A 19,662-nucleotide genomic window follows, 5' to 3' on the forward strand; every position below is an offset into this window, starting at 1 on the left:
GTAAACTTACAATACATTTAAGGCGATCAAATTCTCGGCAGGCCAAATAGGCCCCGACAACTGCTTGTATATCGATCACTGCAGAAACTTCTGAGATTCTATCTGCAATTCCAGTTCTCTTCTTCCATCTTATCTGGAAAGAAATTTCCCTCACAGTATGGCCAACGAGCAGCTGTGGTGTTGCTCTTTCCCCAAAACTGGCTATAAATGTTTGTCAACTTCAGAACGATTCACCATGTTCCTGTACCTCTTTCGGAATTGGCTTTGAATCTAAATCGATGGCCATTTATGAGGTGTAGAAAGAACCCTATTGATTATGATGGGCTGGATGCTGAATCCGTCGATATCACCGTCATCCTCCATTTACAGTGCCATGTGTTCATTACCATGCTCTGATGCATGCCATGTGTGCACATTGCTGTCGTTCAATCATCAGTGCAGAAACTCGACTTTCCACCCTCTTGTTTTTATGTAGGTGGTATTAAATGTGCATAGAAAGCTAGAGGCAAAGATCGGAATCTTGACCTCAGCATCCCCAATGTTCGTATCTCACCAAGTCGGCGAAAGGCACCATAGATACCTCCAAAGATAGTGGAGTAAATGGTATACCAAATCTGTATGTCCATGAAATAAACAAGTACTATTGGAGCCCAGAGGGCAATCACCACGCCAATGTTGTTTTTTGCGTTTGGAGAAATTCATGCCATTCGAATGCACTAATATGCATTGTCACGATAGCCTTTGTAGGCCCAATCAATGGATGAATCTCATCGTAGTAGCTGAATGCCAGTTTGGTTACAAGAAGTAGGATCCAGAACATTGTGTACTTGAAGAGAGAAAACTGACTTTCGTGCATTGCCCAACCAACATAAAGTCAAGGCTGTGCCCACCACATCAGGATACTCACAATGCGCCATTTCGAGCTTTCAATAAATCGCTTTATCATGGGCAATAAAAACAATATTGCCCCAAGTACATTAGGAACCAGATTAGAACACGATTGCAGAAATGTATAATGAAGGGCTTTCCCACTTGTCACCAAACCGGTTCTTGAAAATTTTACCAAGACCAATTGGGTTATCCATGCGTGAGCATAACAGACTGGGAGGATGATTACCCATGCAGCAGCAACGACAACTTTCAAAACATATCTTAGAATTTCTGATGACTTCATGGCTTTCCTTGCTTTCCAGCTAAGAATTATATCTAGAATAGCTTGAACAAGCTTTAATATTGCGGCTGTGATAACAATACTCAAGATCTTTTCTAAAAACAACTTCATTAAAGATTCCAGTTGGCTGGCTCGATCCATTCCAGAAAAGAATTATCATTCCCTGTAAAGACAAAATATGGAAGGTCCACATTCGATCAAAGCTTCTAAGAATGTGCCAGAAGGAACGGATTTCAACAAAGTTCATCTTGCCCAGCCATCTGTTTCTATCAGTTAAAGGCTTTTCTTTAGAGTTACAGCCATCTCCTGGTAGCATATAAAAACAAAATCTGCATCTGCACGCATTGGCCATCCTAGCCGAAAACAATCCACTGACCAGAAATATTCATTCAGATCATCATAATTCCTCCATTGAGAATGTTTTGCAGTGCCATCCTTGCTTCTCTTGGCTTCCATTGCAATGAGTTCATAGATGAGGGTCACAACTTTTCTGAGAAAGGACTCCTCATCACCTCCATATGCTGGCTTTACATTTTCCCCTGTTGTAGGACTCACCTTGCCAGCTAACATCCCATACAGCTCAAATGCCATATGATGGTAGATATAACAGAGGCACTCTGGCATAAACCGTAGGTTTGCAGCCTCCCCCCAAATAAGAAGGTATAATCCCATATAAAGAATTTTCCGCTGCTGCAGATCCTGTTGGATGTTGGGTAACCAAAGGCTGGATTTACGTCCTAAATACTTGTGCCATTTCCTGTGAGATTCCCACTTGATGCAGATTTCTGAAAGAAAGCAGAACTCTGTACAATAGGCATGCTAGGATATTGACCTCCACTAGATACCAGAACTTTGACCAATATAGTGGGATTATAGAGAAAACCTTGAAGATGAAAAACACAGCAGTATTATTTGTATATTGATGATAATAACCTGCACTGTGACATGTCGAGCCAGACATTCCCACAGAACCCATAGGAGACAAAAGTGATATGGGTGAGTTATGGTTTCGGACAAATCCCCAGTTTTGTAGCGCGCTACGAAACCACCTAAACCTGTAGCGCTGCGAAACTGCTAAACAGGATTGATGCGCTGCGGAAACACCCTGTCTTTAAGCTAGGCTAAAAAATTTTAGCAACAGAATTTTCAGTGATAACAGGGCCCATGGTATTGGATAGATAGTATTGAGGGAACCATGGTAATGATCCATGGTATTGTATGTATGAGGCCTATATAGAGGCTAGAGACTCCACATTGAGAGGTGTCAAGGAATATTGTATGAACAGGCATATGGCTTGTGGAGTATTCTTCTTCCTTAAGGAGTGAATGTATGGTGTTGCCCTACCTTAAGGGTTTTGATCAATAAAGAATCATTTCATATTATTTCTGGGTTTATTTGCATTGTTTTATATTTTCATATCAGATCTATAACAAGTGGTATTGAAGCACTTTCTTGGGCAAAAGTGGAGATTTTTTTTTTTGCAGGATTTCTGGGGCGGTGAGTTTGCAGATCAGATCTGTACGTTTTGGGGAAAAATATGCAAAATCTAATTGTAGATCTGGATTCTTTGTAAAAAAAATACTCGATTTCAAAAAAAAAAAAAAATATGCCGAATTGGAGTCCAGATGAAGGAGATATCGCTGATTTAAAAATCAGTGGTGTTGTAGACAATGTTTTGAGGCTGTGAGTTTGCAGCACAAATTTGGACGTCCGGGTGCAAGATCTGCAAAATCTAATTATATATCTAAATTCTTTGTGAAAAAAATACCCGATTTCAAAAAAAACATCAGTCGAATCGAAGTCCAGATGAAGGAGATATCGCTGATTTAAAATTAGCTCTTTTTTCAGAAATTTTGGTGACGACGGGAGAGTTAGAGTGCAGATCTGAAATTCCAGTGTCTGCATCAGGATTTCTATCACATGGGCAGATGCAGAATGGTTGTTCCATTTCCGAAAACAATTCATAATAAATATTCTGAGCAATATTGACTAAACTGTGGCCATTTCAAATTTTCGCCAAAATTTTGTTATGATGGCGAGCCTAGATGAGAGTTTGAGGGACGTGTATAAATTTGATGGCTCTAATCCGACTAAATGGCTAGCACAAATGGAGAAATATTTCAAATTGAATTACATCTATGATGATGCGACTCAGCTGAGTGTGGGAAAAATGTACTTGGACCATGAAAGATGGCAATGGTGGCAGTGTCATCAACAATGCCATCCAAGGACAACTACTTGGCAGATGTTCGCAAAAGCTATTTGTGACCACTTTGACCGTAAATCTAAGCTCACACAGACATATTTTATTTTTACAGGAAACAAGGAAACCAAGAAACCTAAAGGGTTATTTTCTGCTGGTATCTCCTTATTGCAGGTTCATGGATTGATTCAGAAGGAGAAGATCATTGTTTTTATAAATCCTAGTTGCAAGCATAATTTTATCAATGTTAATTTGGCAAAAAAATTGCAAGTTCCAGCAAAACACATTGAAAACACACAGGTTGATGATGAGAATGTTCTAGTTTATAAGGATTTGAAGCTTTCTATGGATAATTATGTGTTGCATGGTGATTTTTATACTTCAGATATGGATAACATGGATGTTGTTTTGGGATACCCTTGGATGGAATCAGTGGGTACTATCAATATTAATGTGCAAAAGAAATTCCTAAGGCTCTGGTATAAAAAGAATAAAATTACATTACAGGATATTTCCATTAATAAACAGGTAGAGTCCAAGGAGGCTGAAGAAGAAGATGTTCCAAGGACTGACATATCAGATGATGAGCTAGTGATGATCGACAATCAAACACCAACAAAGGCTGAAGCAGAAAATGTTACAGGTGTTGATACATCAGATGAGGGCTCAGTGGTTAAAGTAATATTAGAAGATAAGACACCACAGCAGGCACCACAACATGCACCAGATCACAGTCAGGCTCCAGTAAGGGGTGAATTAAAGAAAAAGACACCGTGGGTTAAAACTTCAACATATTATCATCGACATCACCCCGCAAGACAACAACCAAGAAGATGGCAACCAATTAGACACAAGGACAACAACCCCCACATGACAGATAGAGAGGAGCGAAGATCCACCTACTACACATCAACACATAAGAGCTGCTACAGTCAACTTCCATCTCAAGCGAGTGAGGCACCAATAAGATCGAGGGTTCATCTTTCTCTTGGATGGCTAGATGCACGTGCATGGTACCAATAGACTACTCTTTTGAGCAGATCTTATTATTTGTGTTCTTCCCATGTTTCGGGGACGAAACATGCTAAGGAGGGTCGAATGTTATATACCTAGGGGGGATAATATGGGGTACAAAGGGAGGTACCCAAGGGAATAATGTAATAATAGGATGGGCCATAGTAATAAATAAGGTGGTTAACCCGTATCATGTAAGGGACCATAAGTAGTTAGTAGTAATGTAATGGGCCCATGGCATTAGATAGATGGTATTGAGGGAACCATGGTAATGACCCATGGTACTGTATGTATGAGGCCTATATAGAGGCTAGAGACTCCACATTGAGAGGTGTCAAGGAATATTGTATGAACATGCATATGGCTTGTGGAGTGTTCTCCTTCCTTAAAGAGTGAATGTATGGTGTTGCCCTACCTTAAGGGTTTTGATCAATAAAGAATCATTTCATATTATTTCTGGGTTTATTTGCATTGCCTTATATTTTCATATCAGATCTATAACATCCTACCTCAATAGGCTACAACATGTTCCTTTTCAAGCTACAACATAGAAAGGGACAAACATATCTCAATCACAACATCATGTCACAAATGTTGGTCACCTCATTTACAGTTCTGTTGTCAAGTCTACTGCTGCATTGCTTCTTCTTTTCACTTTGTATCTCTTCTCGCTGCCCATCCACTTTCTTATGCTGATTGTTTCCTTTCAGTAAAAAAGTTATTTTACCATTCCACATTGTATAGTTTATAATCAATCCATCTTGGTTGTTTATATTCTTTGCAAGATATGAAATGAAGCAGTGTCTCTTGGACTTCCAAATGTTGCTCATAAGCTTGTCTATTCACGTTCAGTTGTGAAAAAATAAATTGTAATATAAAATAGAGCTGAGTTAAAACAACTCAATCAATAATGATTACAGGAGACAAATCATTTTTTTTTATTGTCTACATTTTATGTTCAGTAACACACACACATATATGCTTTTGCCATGTCCCATTTTAACAATATTCAACCTTCACATTCAACATGTGCACTTCACATCACTTTCAGCCTTGTAATGGACACTTTCAAGAATTTGTACTCCCTACAGTGCTTAACATACACGAGGCCTTGGAAAAGGAAAACCTTACTAGCAATACTTACTTATATAAGGAAGTTTAATTAGGTAGTTCAGCCATGCAATAGAAAGTTGCTACATAAATGGTAGTTTTTATCTTTGATCCTAATGAAGAAATGGATGATTGACATGTCTTATTTTCTCATAGGAACCAATTTTTCTCCCAAGACTTGCAATCAACTACACCATGGAATTTACAAATAAATACCTCTGGTTGTTAAGGTGATAAGCCTGTGGTTTCAAGTTGTTTGTTACCAGTAAGAGGAGGGCCTCTTTCAGCATTGTTTTAAGGATCTACTTGCTCACCTTTCTCTCAGCTGATCATAATGTTACATGCTCAACTGATCATTTCTCTCCTTCAAGCTATGAGGAGATTAGTAAAGAGGATCAAATTAAGTGATGTTATGGCCATACCATTGTATCTATTGATTCTTCGAGTGAAGAGACTAGGCAACACCAAGAACATCGAGTGCCCTCCAATAATTGGTCATCCGTGCCAATGCAGTCCTTGTGGTTTGTAGAGATTCTTCTCGCTCTAACATCAGGCTCTTCAAACCAACTTTGTACAAGGTCATTACAAATGTAAAAAATCAGCAAGACACAAATTTGGTAGTAAATATGACCAAAATAAGAACTAGTTCAAATAATTTTCACAATCCTGCTTTTGAGACCAACATTCTAATCTCCTTAGCATTATGTTCAGTTGCCACTGCTCTTCCCAGACTAGCAAACTCAAATCCGCCTTGGCATCAAAAGTGTAATTGCATAAAAGGAATGTTGGTCTCATGCCAATAGGCCTCCTACGATGAATGCGCAGGAACCTAGTACATAAACCATGTTTCTCTTCACTTATATACCTAGGGTTTATTTCCCTTTCCAAATATCAATAATTCGTTTCCAAGAAAATATAAAATAAGAATGATATTTTACTATATTCTAAAATGTCAAGATGTTGAAATCATGCCACAAAGTGAAAGGAAATAAAATATATTTATTCAAACCACAAAATATATAAAGAAAACAATAATAATTATAAAAATAAAACTAAATCTATCAATCTATGCATGAAATTAGAACTATAAGCATTCAAGGGACTAAAAAAATCTTTAACCAAAACAAACTAAAAATTTCAAACTTGAACCTGGTGCATGTCTGGAAACGACGAGTTTATCCCTACTATGGAAAAAAGTGGATCATCTCTTTCAATATTTACATACCATATAAAGACATCGAATTTTGGTGCTACCATAGATGGTGGAAATGCCTAGGTTGTTGGTGTTGTTGTTGTTGTGAGAGATTATTGTTTTTACATTCATCGATTGGTTAGGTTTATAGTTCTCTAGCTAAGGCTTTCATTGATTTTGGGGTTGCATGATTTCTCCAACGAATTAATCTAATGTTTCCGCCTTTATTCGACACTTACATTTTTGAATCTATTTACTATTATTTCCCTGGTCTCCCTAATTGGTAATCAACATTTATTATATTCTCATGGTCAGAAGGCTCTCCTACCATTATCGAGTTTGAATATTTATGGGTGATGATCTAGAATCGAGGTGGTTTAGATCCCTATCCATTTTGTGCTCTCGATTAAGGTGCTGACAGGAAATTTACTTTAGACCTCACCCCTATTTTTTGACGCCATCATAAATTTTCCGAATTGGGATCATGATGATATTTATGATTGGGAATTACTGGGGGGGGTGAATCAGTAATTCAAAATTCTTTACTTTTGCTCAACTTAATCTTCTTCTTATGCAGTTAATGTTTATGTTTGTGTCAAACAAAGAATTTTGCAGATTTATTTATCAAGAATTCAAAACATTCACACAACATTCAAGGATAAACACATGAAGACACTAGATATAAGAGGAAAACCCGAAAGGAGAAAACCATGAATTTTAAGCTAAAAGCGATATGAAGGAAAGCTGCTACTCCTTATTACATCTGATTTTGTAGGCTCCAACCTACAATAATCTCCTACCTCAAAGGAAGATCCAACTCCCACAAGTTTTCTGTAGGCTACAACCCACAGGAGGCTCCTACCTCAATAGGCTACAACATGTTCCTTTTCAAGCTACAACATAGAAAGGGACAAAAATATCTCAATCACAACATCATGTCACAAATGTTGGTCACCTCATTTATAGTTTTGTTGTCAAGTCTACCACTGCATTGCTTCTCCTTTTCACTTTGTATCTCTTCTCTTGCTGCCCATCCACTTTCTTATGCAGATAGTTTCCTTTCAGTAAAAACGTTATTTTACCATTCCACATTGTATAGTTTATAATCAATCCATCTTGGTTGTTTATATTCTTTACAAGATATGAAATGAAGCATTGTCTCTTGGACTTCCAAAAGTTGCTCATAAGCTTGTCTCTTCACGTTCAGTTGTGAAAAAATAATTTGTAATATAAAATAGAGTTGAATTAAAACAACTCAATCAATAATGGTTACAGGAGACAAATCATTTTTTTTTTTATTGTCTACATTTTAAGTTTAGTAAAACACACACACACACACACATATATATGCTTTTGTAATGTTCCATTTTTAACAATATTCAACCTTCACATTCAACATGTGCACTTCACATCACTTTCAACCTTGTAATGGACACTTTCAAGAATTTGTACTCCCTACGGTGCTTAACATACACGAGACCTTGGAAAAGGAAAACCTTACTAGCAATACTTACTAATATAAGGAAGTTTAATTAGGTAGTTCAGCCATGCAATAGAAAGTTGCTACATAAATGGTAGTTTTTATCTTTGATCATAATGAAGAAATGGATGATTGACATGTCTTAGTTTCTCATAGGAACCAATTTTTCTCCCAAGACTTGCAATCAACTACACCATGGAATTTACAAATAAATACCTCTAGTTGTTAAGGTGATAAGCCTATGGTTTCAAGTTGTTTGTTACTAGTAATAGGACGGCTTCTTTCAGCATTGCTTTAAGGATCTACTTGCTCACCTTTCTCTCAGCTAATCATAATGTTACATTCTCAACTGATCATTTCTCTCCTTCAAGCTGTGAGGAGATTAGTAAAGATGATCAAATTAAGTGATGTTATGGCCATACCATTGTATCTGTTGATGCTTCGAGTGAAGAGACTAGGAAAAACCAAGAACACCAAGTGCCCTCCAAGAATTGTTCATCCATGCCAATGCAGTCCTTGTGGTTTGTAGAGAGTCTTCTCGCTCTAACATCAAGCTCTTCAAACCAACACTGTACAAGTTCATTACAAATGTAAAAAATCAGCAAGACACAAATTTGGTAGTAAATATGACCAAACTAAGAACTAGTTCAAACAATTTTCACAATCCTACTTTTGAAACCAACATTCTAATCTCCTTAGCATTATGATCAATTTCCACTGCTCTTCCCATACCAGCAAACTCAGATCCGCCTTGGCATCAAAAGTTTAATTACATAAAAAGAATGTCGGTCTCATGCCAATAGGTATCCTACGATGAATGCACAAGAACCTAGTACATAAACCATTTTTTTGTTCACTTAGACACCCAGGGCTTATTTCCCTTTCCAAATATCAATAATTCGCTTCCAAGAAAATATAAAATAAGAATAATATTTTACTATATTCTAAAAGGTAAAGATGTTGAAATCATGCCACAAAGTGAAAGGAAATAAAATACCTTTCTTCAAACCACCAAATATATAAAGAAAACAATAATAATTATAAAAATAAAACTAGATCTATCGATCTATGCATGAAAATAGAACTATAAGCATTCAAGGGACTAAAAAAATCTTTAACCAAAACAAACTAAAAATTTCAAACTTGACAAAATCCTCTAAACAAGCAACAACCAAACCACTAAAATTTTCTAAGATATCAGAGCTAGACATCAACGCAAATTCATGTACTTTAATAAGCCCATTGTTGCTTAGCATTAGACTTTCCAAATTAGTTATTTATCATTTTACTAGGACACCATCTATGTGAAAATAAATAGGTCGCAGCTTCATCAGATCCGACTTCATTTCCAATCAAAGATCAAATCCATCTTCATTACCAGTACCAATATAAAATCACGCCCTTTATAAATCTTAACACCTAACCACTTAGACCCGTCATATAATCCTTTTCATAGCCCAACAAAAATATATCCCTCACAAAAATTGAACTTTTGAAAAATATAACATGATCTAGTAAGACACTAAATACTAAATATGAACACTACTAGATAGGTAACAATTCAATGTCAGTTCAATCAACCTTCATGCAATGAAGAAAAATCACTAACTCCTTTTGCGATATTGAATGCCACATTCTTATAATCAATAATTATGCTGACACTTGAGTTTTTAGTCTTGTGTCAAAGTAACCATTTCTCACTACCTACAAATGTTGAAATACAGGATGGTGCTAAAGTTAAAGACACAAAATAACAAAAAATAAACATATGATAAAAAATAGACCTGCAAGACTATATTGGTCGAGTGTGACAGGGACACCAATAACTAAGACTAGAGAGATTTATAGAATGTGGTAGTTACTAGTGTGTGTCTGTTGTTCGATTGGTGGTATGGTGGAGAGACCTACCAAGAAGGGATGTTAGTCTCGGAAAAGTATAGTAGGGAGATCCATAGAGAATTTATGTAGAAGGGAGATGAGAAGTGTTGTCTTCAAGTTGGGTTATGTTATGGTAGAATTTTGTTGGTGATAAGTGGTAACAAAACACTTACATCAATAGGTAAAAAGTAGATTTGGGGCATGAGTTGGACTGACTCATGTTATCTCATCCCTTAATGGTCCTAAGGACATGTGGGAACCTAAACAACTTAGTACCTAAAATACTTGAAAGTGTCACTGACAAATGACTGGCAATACTATACAAAAGAGTGTCGGTCTCATGTCAATAGGTCTCCTACGATGAATGTGTAGGAACCTAGTACATAAACCATTTTTCTCTTTGCTTAAATACCCATGACTCATTTCCATTTCCAAATATCAATAATTATTTTCCAAGAAAATATAAAATAATCATAGCAATCTACTAGATTCTAAAAGTGAAGATGTTAAATTCATGCCACAACGTGAAAGGAAATAAAAACAACTTTCTTCAAACCACCAAATATATAAAGAAAACAATAATAATTATAAAACTAGATCTATGAATGTAAGAATAAAGTAAGAACTAAAATAATTTAAGGGAATAACATAATCTTTGACCAAAACTAAACTCAAAACTCAACAAAATGCCCCAAACACAAGCAACATATAAACCGTTAAAATTTTCCAAGATATCAGAGTTAGACATCAAGGTAGTTTCATGTACTTGAATGAGCCCATTGATGCTTTGCATTAGTCTTGTTAAATTAGTTATTTATCAATTAATAATAGTCGAACAGTATCTATGTGAAAAGAAATAGGTCCCAGCCTCATCAAATCTAGCTTTATTTCCTGTCACACGTAAGAAACAAACAATGTAATTATTAAATATGAAACATCAATCTTAAAATAAGACGCATCAAAGAAATGTCGATGTAATGTTACAATGAAAAATACAAATATAGAACCTAATTTTACCTTAATTTGACATATAGTAATCTTGCATGATCAATGGAACATGTATACCAAAATAAGAGTCCTAAGGTATTTCAGTTTCTGAGTTCTCATCTTGGCCCTCATTTTCTACATTGTGAACATGATATTCTCCAAATGAACTGTCATTATGAGCCTCCAAAACATTATTTTCCATATCAAGTTCATTAGAGAAATTTGTTATATTGTTTTCTCCCCTTCTATCACAATCTAATCGCCAAAGAGTTAATGCTCTTTCATATGGAAAATTGTTAATTTCATACTTTGTTACATATAATCTTAAACATGTATCCAAATGTTTATTAAGCTTGTTCCTCAATTTTGACTTCAATAATTATAATGCACTAAACACTCTCGCATCCTCCACTAATCCCAAAATCATGGTTTGACAAAAATCTGCTAATTTGAAATATTCTGATATGTTTTCTTGCAGGTATTAGCTAGCACTTAAAGTAGTCCATAATCTTGTTATAACACCATTTTAATTAAGATTCTCCAAAAAAGGATATTTCTTCCACATTGTTTCAGCAAAGGGTCCACCTTGTTGATACAATTTTGATGAATCTAAAATACTTTCAATTTGTTCTCCATGTATCGAGACTTTTTTGCAAAAGTGGTCTACTAAACATTTTAATATTTTTTGAAAATTGGCTTTTAAAGTCCTTGAACATTGACAATTGTTCCAATATTGAGGGTATGCCACTCACATGGCCTCCAATAATTCGTCTCGAGGAAATCATTTTCTTATCTCTAATGATAGTGATCTTGCAATTTCTATCAAATTTCATCTCACTGAAATCATAATATTATCAAATTGGTCTCTTGACAAGGGGAAATCTTTGGTGATTCATCCTGTCTTACTAATATAATGAAAGGGAACCATATACCCATGCAATGCAATACATAGTATCCTTTTTTCATCAAACGTCAAAAAAATTTCAGTATTTTATATATTGATGATATTAGTTCAACTTGTAAACTTTGGACCAGTAAAAATGTTATGCAACCAGCTCACAAAATAGAAGAAAGGATAGATAAACGCCTTAAAAATCAGCGTCTTCAAGGGGACAACCTCCTTTACATTACACAAATGAACAATTCTTGGATGATACAAATGACAAAACCTCCTTTCTATATATAGGAGTCTAAGGGGTCAAAATATAATCAAATTCGATATAACAATAATAATATAAGGGCACAACAATAACAATAGTGGGATTCTATGGGGCACAATAATAACAATATGGGGACAATAGGGGCACAACAATAACAATAAGGGCTACAATGACAATAGTAATGGGGGAATCACTAGTATTATAGGGACCTAACATGCCCCTCTCCTTTAAAAAAGTGTTGTCCTCAATACTTGAGTAGTTCTGGATGCTTCTGTATAAAATTCGCACCCTCCCATGTGGAATCTTCAGCGGGTAAGTTCTTCAACTTGATGAGATACTCCAAAGTTGATTGATTTCATAGCTTTCGAGTTCTTCTTTCTATGACTGCTTCAAGTTTCAATATGATTTTTCCTTCCTCGTCAAGTTCTGGCAATATTGTTTGAACTGGGAGTTTGTCACCTATAACCTTCTTTAAGCATGAAACATGGAAAACTGGGTGCACTCTTGAAGCTGCAGGAAGCTCCAATTTGTATGCCATAGTACCAATAATTTTCAACACCTTGTACAGACCATAATACTTTTGTGATAATTTATTATCCTTCTTAGTTTGCTTGAGGGACATTTGTTTATATGGTTGTAGTCGTAGGAATACCCAGTCACCTACATCAAAACTTCTTTCGCTGCGATGTTGATCTACCTGTTGTTTCATTTTATTCTGCGCGAAAGTGAGGTTTGTTGGGCGCAAATAATATGTCTATTAGAACTCCTAAATGCCTCACATTAATTATTGACTTGGGTAAGTCTTTTTGTTTCAAGAGTGTACGCAGTATGTGCAAGTGATGGGCATTGTTGAATCTATAGAGAGTAATGCTTTGAAATAACTTATTGCTTTCAATACAAGAGTAAACGGATCAAACCATAAACTACCAACTTGTAACTTCAAAGAAATTAACTTATTCAAACATCAAAACTCAATCTTAATCAAAAACTCTAATTGCAATTACAAACCATAAGCACATCAAATGAGTGCACTGTAGTGGTAACATAGCTCTTTTAGCTGAATAAAAACAGTAATGCACCTGATCTAACCTTTAATACTCTAGCTCTTGATTAATAGAAAATAACTCTTATCTAATAATTGAATCAATCCACGATATAAATAAATGAAATCAATTAACAGAAATAAGAACTATTGTGCGGAATGCACGAACTCTACACCAGTGATTTATATATCAAATATATCAATGGCAAAATTGTAAAACAAAGTAATTAAACTTGCAATAAAGAAAGGTAAAAATATAACATAGGGAACAACAGTGAAATCCACCAGTGACCGGGCCCAAGCTGCCAGTGATTACTGCTTAGTTACTCAGAATATCACGAACAAACTGAAACACGAATTATATATTATTCATTAACTCCGAATGTCTTTACAATCACGATGTGTTCTTCAGAATAACGTTGTCTCTTAAAATTACAGTCGAAGTAAAAGAAGCAAGAGTTGTTGTACTCTATTCGTTTTTCCCCTCTTATAGTCAAAGAGGAAAAGAGATAATTGTGATTCCTCAGGATCAGGAGATCCTGAGGAATTTGTGACCAAATACTATTATTAGACAATCTTCCATCTTGCGATGATCCTCCTGATTCTCTTCTCAACTTGCCCGCACAAGACACGCCCTTTTCTCCTTGTTTAGCCTTTGTTGTTCAATAGATTGAACAGCAGTTGTCCCATTCGCTAATCTCCGCATAAAAAGCAACAAAAATTAGTTTTGACAACCAATTCATATCAAAAGTGATTTCGTTCACTTTCTATCAAAATCTTATTGCATCATGCCACAAATGCATAAAAAGGAGGAAAATGATAATGTAATCAAGGGTAAATTTATACCTGTTGCACGACCCAACATACTCCCTTGCTTACCTTGTTTCATGTCCTCATGAAAATAAGTAGTTAATATGTAATGCAGTTAAAGAGTAAGCAGGAAAGACTTTTTCTTTATACAACCTAAAACTGTGCTTTTGTATTAAATTTGCAAAGGCTATCCCTTCATGACCTTCAGGAAACTCGTAATCAAAACGGTATCCTTCAGGAGGGTACCAAATAATAGGGCTCCTAAATCAACATCCTAGCCAATGTCATCCTTCCCTCAAGATAATATTACTGTATGTGACAAAACGGCCTGTGGCAGCTCTAAAATTCCTGTAGCCAAATGGTTCTCTGTTCCAGACATTATTGGTGGAGACCATCCATCTCTGTTTGGATGCAAGTAAGGACCTTTCCTGTATAGATAAGAAATACGTCCTTCCTGATTACACAATTTCTTTATGTATAGGCCCCAGATTCTTAATTACTTCCTCCTGTTTCATGAACCTCTTATGCCTAACAAAGAGATGCAAGGGTTGAGTAGGCTCACCCCTTACCCACAAATCCAGTCCATGTTCTTTCCTTTGAGAGGTGTTATAAGCCCTGGACCATTTGAGTTGGTTCGCTGTGAAGGAAATGAAAGCCTGGAACTAAATGTCCCCAACAAAAGGGCTAGGATTGTTATCCACCTCCCCTTCCAATAAAAAATTATGCAAATAAAGTTCACAGAGAAGACGTTGGACTTTTATCCCATGCTCCTTACAGCATTTTATAAATTCTTCAGTTGTCTTTAATTCAATTGACTTGCCGACCTTAACAGCTTTAATCTTCAACAGTAAATATCTTTCCAATAAAAACAAAGCATAGTTTGTAGCAGGAGATCTGCAAGATAAGACATCAGAATATAAAGAGCAAATAGCATCAATCTAACCTACAACCTTATCTAGCTTGTCTTTTACTTTTCTCATCTTTTCTTCCCCCTGCCTTGACTTATCAAAAGTTTCACTCTCAGTTATGGTCAAATCATGGAATTGCTTTTGCAGCTCCTGATACTTTTGCAGAGGATCCATCTCCTTCTTACATTGTGCTAAAGCAAGCTGGGCCTGTACCAGCTCCTCCTGTAACTCTAGAAGAATATGATCACTGCTTGATGGAGCATCATTGAATATTTCCTCTGTCTAGGTGCTTTTATTGTGAGAGGATAATCCCTCCATCTGAATAGCCATATATATCAAATCTATGTGAGGGCTTGTTTGTGTGGCGACCGTCTGAGTAGAAATAGATTTGGTATGAGTTGCTATTGCCTTACCTTCACACATTTTTGTCTATGCAGCCACAGTGACTAACTCAGGAATAATTCTCGGAGCTTCCCCTTTTGCAACTTCTTTTAATTTCTAACGTAGCTGCTCAACCATCTTCTGAAGCTTCCGGTATTTCTTCTTCAACTTTCTTAGCTTTATTTCAGCCACTGGCTTCTTCTGAGAAGCATTCTCTGTAGGAACAGGTTTATCAATAGGATTTGTATATGAGGGATCTTGGTGCTCGTCTTGGCTATGTTCCACTATAACCGTGTCACCTAATTGGTTATTAGATTCATGAATTATTTCTGTGTCCACTTCCTCGGCCCAGTCTGCAGCTTCTGGGAAGGCAAAATTTCTGTGTGACTAGAATCCTATGTGGATTGAGACTTATTCAGGCTTTGGTCAAGTGACCCTTCAGGTTGTATATATGTGTTCAAATTTGCAAGGACCTAGGCCATCCCTTCCTCAAATTCCTGCAAGAAATCATCTCGGGGGCTCATAGGTGGTGTTTCAGAAGGCCCTGCTTCATTTTCTGGGTCAGAATCATGTTCTTCCTCCTGTTCTGGTTCAGAATTGGGTTCCTCCTCCTGTTTTGGTTTAGAATTAGGTTCTTCCTTCTATTCCGATTCAGAATTAGGTTGTTCCTCTTGTTCAGATTCAGAATTGAGTTCTTCCTCTTGTTCAGGTTCAGAATCATGTACGGCATTTGGACTAGATGGCTCTATCAAGCACTCGGCGCTACCCTGAGGATCTACGAAAGTCCTCTGAATTGGATTTATCTTCACAAAACGTCTATGCTTAGTAGGTCCTGTTACTGTTCGAGCAGTTATTTTCCGCTTTGGAACAGGGTTCTGCTGTTCAATTTCCAAGGTTGCAAAATTTTGGATTACAAGGTCTGGCCTAATTTTTGGTGGAGCTATAAAATTATCCCATGCTAAACCTTGCTAAGCAAGACTTTGACTAACAATCAGTCTGATCAACCCATGATGACTGACTACAGTATCAGGATGTTTAGCCCATCTTACTCTATGAGCTATATCATGCAACAATGAATTTAAGAAAAATGGCAAATTGACAGTAAGATTTTGCTTTAAAACGGATAAGAGTTTAAGTTGCCGTGGTTTTACCACATCCTGTTGACCATCATAAGTAATGTACTATTGGACGACACTCGCCAATTTGCACCATGGTTCTCCCAGAGAGGATGGTTGAATGCCCTTGCCTTTTCGGGTTAGCCTTTCACCTTCATATTTAAAAATCTCCATTGCATCATGCAACATTACATGCTTTTTAGGCCATGCTACTCCTTCTACCGACAGCCTAAAAACCTCAACTATCACAACTTCTGATACTGTTATTCTTACACCTTTTACTGTGGACTTCCCATTCTGTAAGTGCTGTAAAAATTCAAGAGTGAATTCACTGCTAGGGACCTAAAGCCTGGTGAAATATGAAATCCATCCCATGCGCACCAGAATTTCATTGGCTCTGTCAGAAATTTCCAACACCAAGGGCTCTCGACGAACCAATTTTCCACCCATAATGCTCGAAATCTTCCGATATTCGCCCTACAATTTTCAAAGATTAACACAGCAAGAAAAACGTAGCAAAGAACAACAATTGCTTTGGTAAAATGGAACAACAAGTAGATGTAACAACTAAATTCCATAATGTCAAGCAGAATTTCCATGATAATTAATAATATTAATTCTCAGACTGTCATACTGCCACATGTCATTTGCTCATGGGATATCATAGCAACATATCAAGTCCAATAGTGTATCTCATGAAGGTGTGAAGGTAGACCCTCCTTCACTTATTATTGATGCTCGATGTGATCTTCCACTACTTGAACCTTAGAATTTTTTCTTAAATATGATGTGATGGACAGTGGATGATATCCATAAAGTGCCATAAATGGGGTCATTTTTCTTGTAGTATGGAAGGAAGTGTTATACCACCATTCAGCTAGAGGCAACCATTTGACCCATTGTGTTTGTTTATCAGATATAAAGAAACGAATATATCCTTCCAAACTTTTGTTTACTATCTCAGTTTGTCCATCAAGTTGACGATGATAAGATGAGCTATGAGCTAACTAAGTACTAAGGCAAGAAAATAATTCTGTCCAAAAATTTCCCGTGAAAATGGGATCTCTGTCGCTTACAATAATATTTGGGTTTCCATGTAGCTTTTGAATTGTTTCCATAAATGCATTAGAAACTATACTTGCTTTAAATGGATGCGATAGTGCACAAAATTGTGCATACTTGGTAATTCTATCAACTACCATCATGATGACACTCTTTCCTTCGAACTTGGGTAAGCCTGTGATAAAATCCATTGAAACCTCCTCCCAATGTTGGCTTGGAATGGATAAAGGTTGTAATAGACCCGGGGTCTTAATTGTTTCAACTTTATTTTGTTGGCAAACCAAACATTCTGCAACAAACTTTTGAATATTAGATTTAAGGCCATCCCAAAAAAATTCCTTCTTAACCATGTGTTAAGTTTTTAAAAATCCTAAGTGCCCTCCTAAGGGAGAGGTGTGCAATTCCATGAGAATCTTTTGTTTGATTTGGGAATTCTTACATAGGTGTAAGCAATCTTTGTACCATAACGAATCATTTTTCCAACTAAATGTATCAAATGTACTGGGATCTTGTTCTAACTTTTGAATGAGTGCCCACACTTCTTCGTCATTCTTACATTCGTCCCTTGCTTTATTTATCCAATTTGGTTGGATAATAGAAATGGCGCAAATAAATTCTTCCACATCCTCATCCTTTCTTGAGAGTGCATCTGCCACAACATTTTTCTTCCCTTTCTTGTAGATGATTTCAAAGTCATAACCCAACATCTTTGTGACCCATTTCTACTGCTCTTCTGAAGATAATATTTTTTCTAAAAAGTATTTAAGAATATCTTGATCTATTTTTACCCTAAAGTGTCTTCCCATTAGGTAGGGTCAGCATTTCTTAAGTGCATGTAGTATTGCCAACATTTCCTTCACATAAATAGCTTTGTGTAAATCATTTCCTTTGATTGGACGACTTTCGAAAGCAATGGGTCTTTCTTCTTGCATTAAAACAACACCACTTCCATTTTCTGAGGCATCACATTCCACAATAAAGGTTTTTGTGAAGTCTGGCATAGCTAAGACAGGCGCTTGGCACATTGCCTCTTTAATATGTTCAAAGGCCTTCATTCCTTCTAGAGTCCAACAAACTTGCAATAATTCTTAACAAACTTGTAATAATACCCTGTCAACCCAAGAAATCCTCACAAATTCTTTATGGATGTGGGTATTTTCTATTCCTTAACGACTTTAATTTTTCTAGGGTCTACCTTCACACCTTCATGAGATACACTATGACCCAGATATTCCACCTCTTGTACTCTAAAGAAACATTTGGAGCTTTTTGCCTATAATTGTTTCTCCTCCAATAGTTTGAGCACCCTGTCAACATGTTGAACATGATCCTTCCAAGACTTGCTATAGATTAGTATATCATCAAAAAATACTAACACAAATTTTCTAAGGAAGGGTTTGAAAATGGAATTCATCAAACCTTGAAATGTAGAAGGTGCATTGGTAAGGCCAAAAGGCATGACCAAAAATTCATAATGACTCTCATGAGTTCTAAATGTTGTTTTTGGAATGTCTTCATTCTGATTTGACGATATCCTGAACAAAGATCCAACTTGGTGAACTAAATTGATCCATGCAATTCATCCAATAATTCCTCACTGACAGGAATGGGAAATTTATCTTTAATAGTGAGCTTGTTGAGCTCCCTATAATCTGGACACATGTGCCATGACCCATCCTTCTTGTGCACCAATACTACTGGAGCAAAGAAAGAACTTTGACTAGGTTGAATTATACCAGCCTCTAGCATTTATGCAACCATACGTTCAATTTCACTCTTTTGGGCATAGGGATATCTGTAAGGCTTGATGTTTGGAGGAAAACATCCTAGAATCAAATGAATAGCATTATCATGATCACGAATAGGTGGGAGGCCTTTGGGAGTCTCAAATACCTTGTAATGATTGTCCAATACTTTTTGGAGATCTGGAGAAATAGATGATTTTGATGTGGGAGCCTCTAGCGAACATAATTGTGCAATTACGCCTCATTGTTCTTTCTTTAGAATATTTTTCATTCCATTAGAGCTGATTATCTTTCCTGGTTTCCCTGTGATACCCCTTAATTCAACTTCTTTTCCTTCCAAAAAAATTTCTTGAAAAGTTCTTGAAAATTAAAAGCTATTGTACCCAAGGATTGTAGCCATAGG

The 19,662-nt window shown here is 36.4% G+C and overlaps 1 pseudogene; it reads right to left on the reverse strand.

The window, feature by feature from the left end:
* Positions 1 to 874: 874 nt before the first annotated feature.
* Positions 875 to 2,147, reverse strand: LOC149173033 (callose synthase 3 pseudogene; annotated as a pseudogene).
* Between the last annotated feature and the right edge of the window lie 17,515 nt (positions 2,148 to 19,662).

This window comes from Pinus tabuliformis, chromosome 4_2 (assembly GCF_031772625.1).
Source record: "Pinus tabuliformis cultivar Carrire ecotype Pingquan chromosome 4_2, CPIR1, whole genome shotgun sequence".
In the NCBI taxonomy this organism is placed as follows: domain Eukaryota; kingdom Viridiplantae; phylum Streptophyta; class Pinopsida; order Pinales; family Pinaceae; genus Pinus; species Pinus tabuliformis.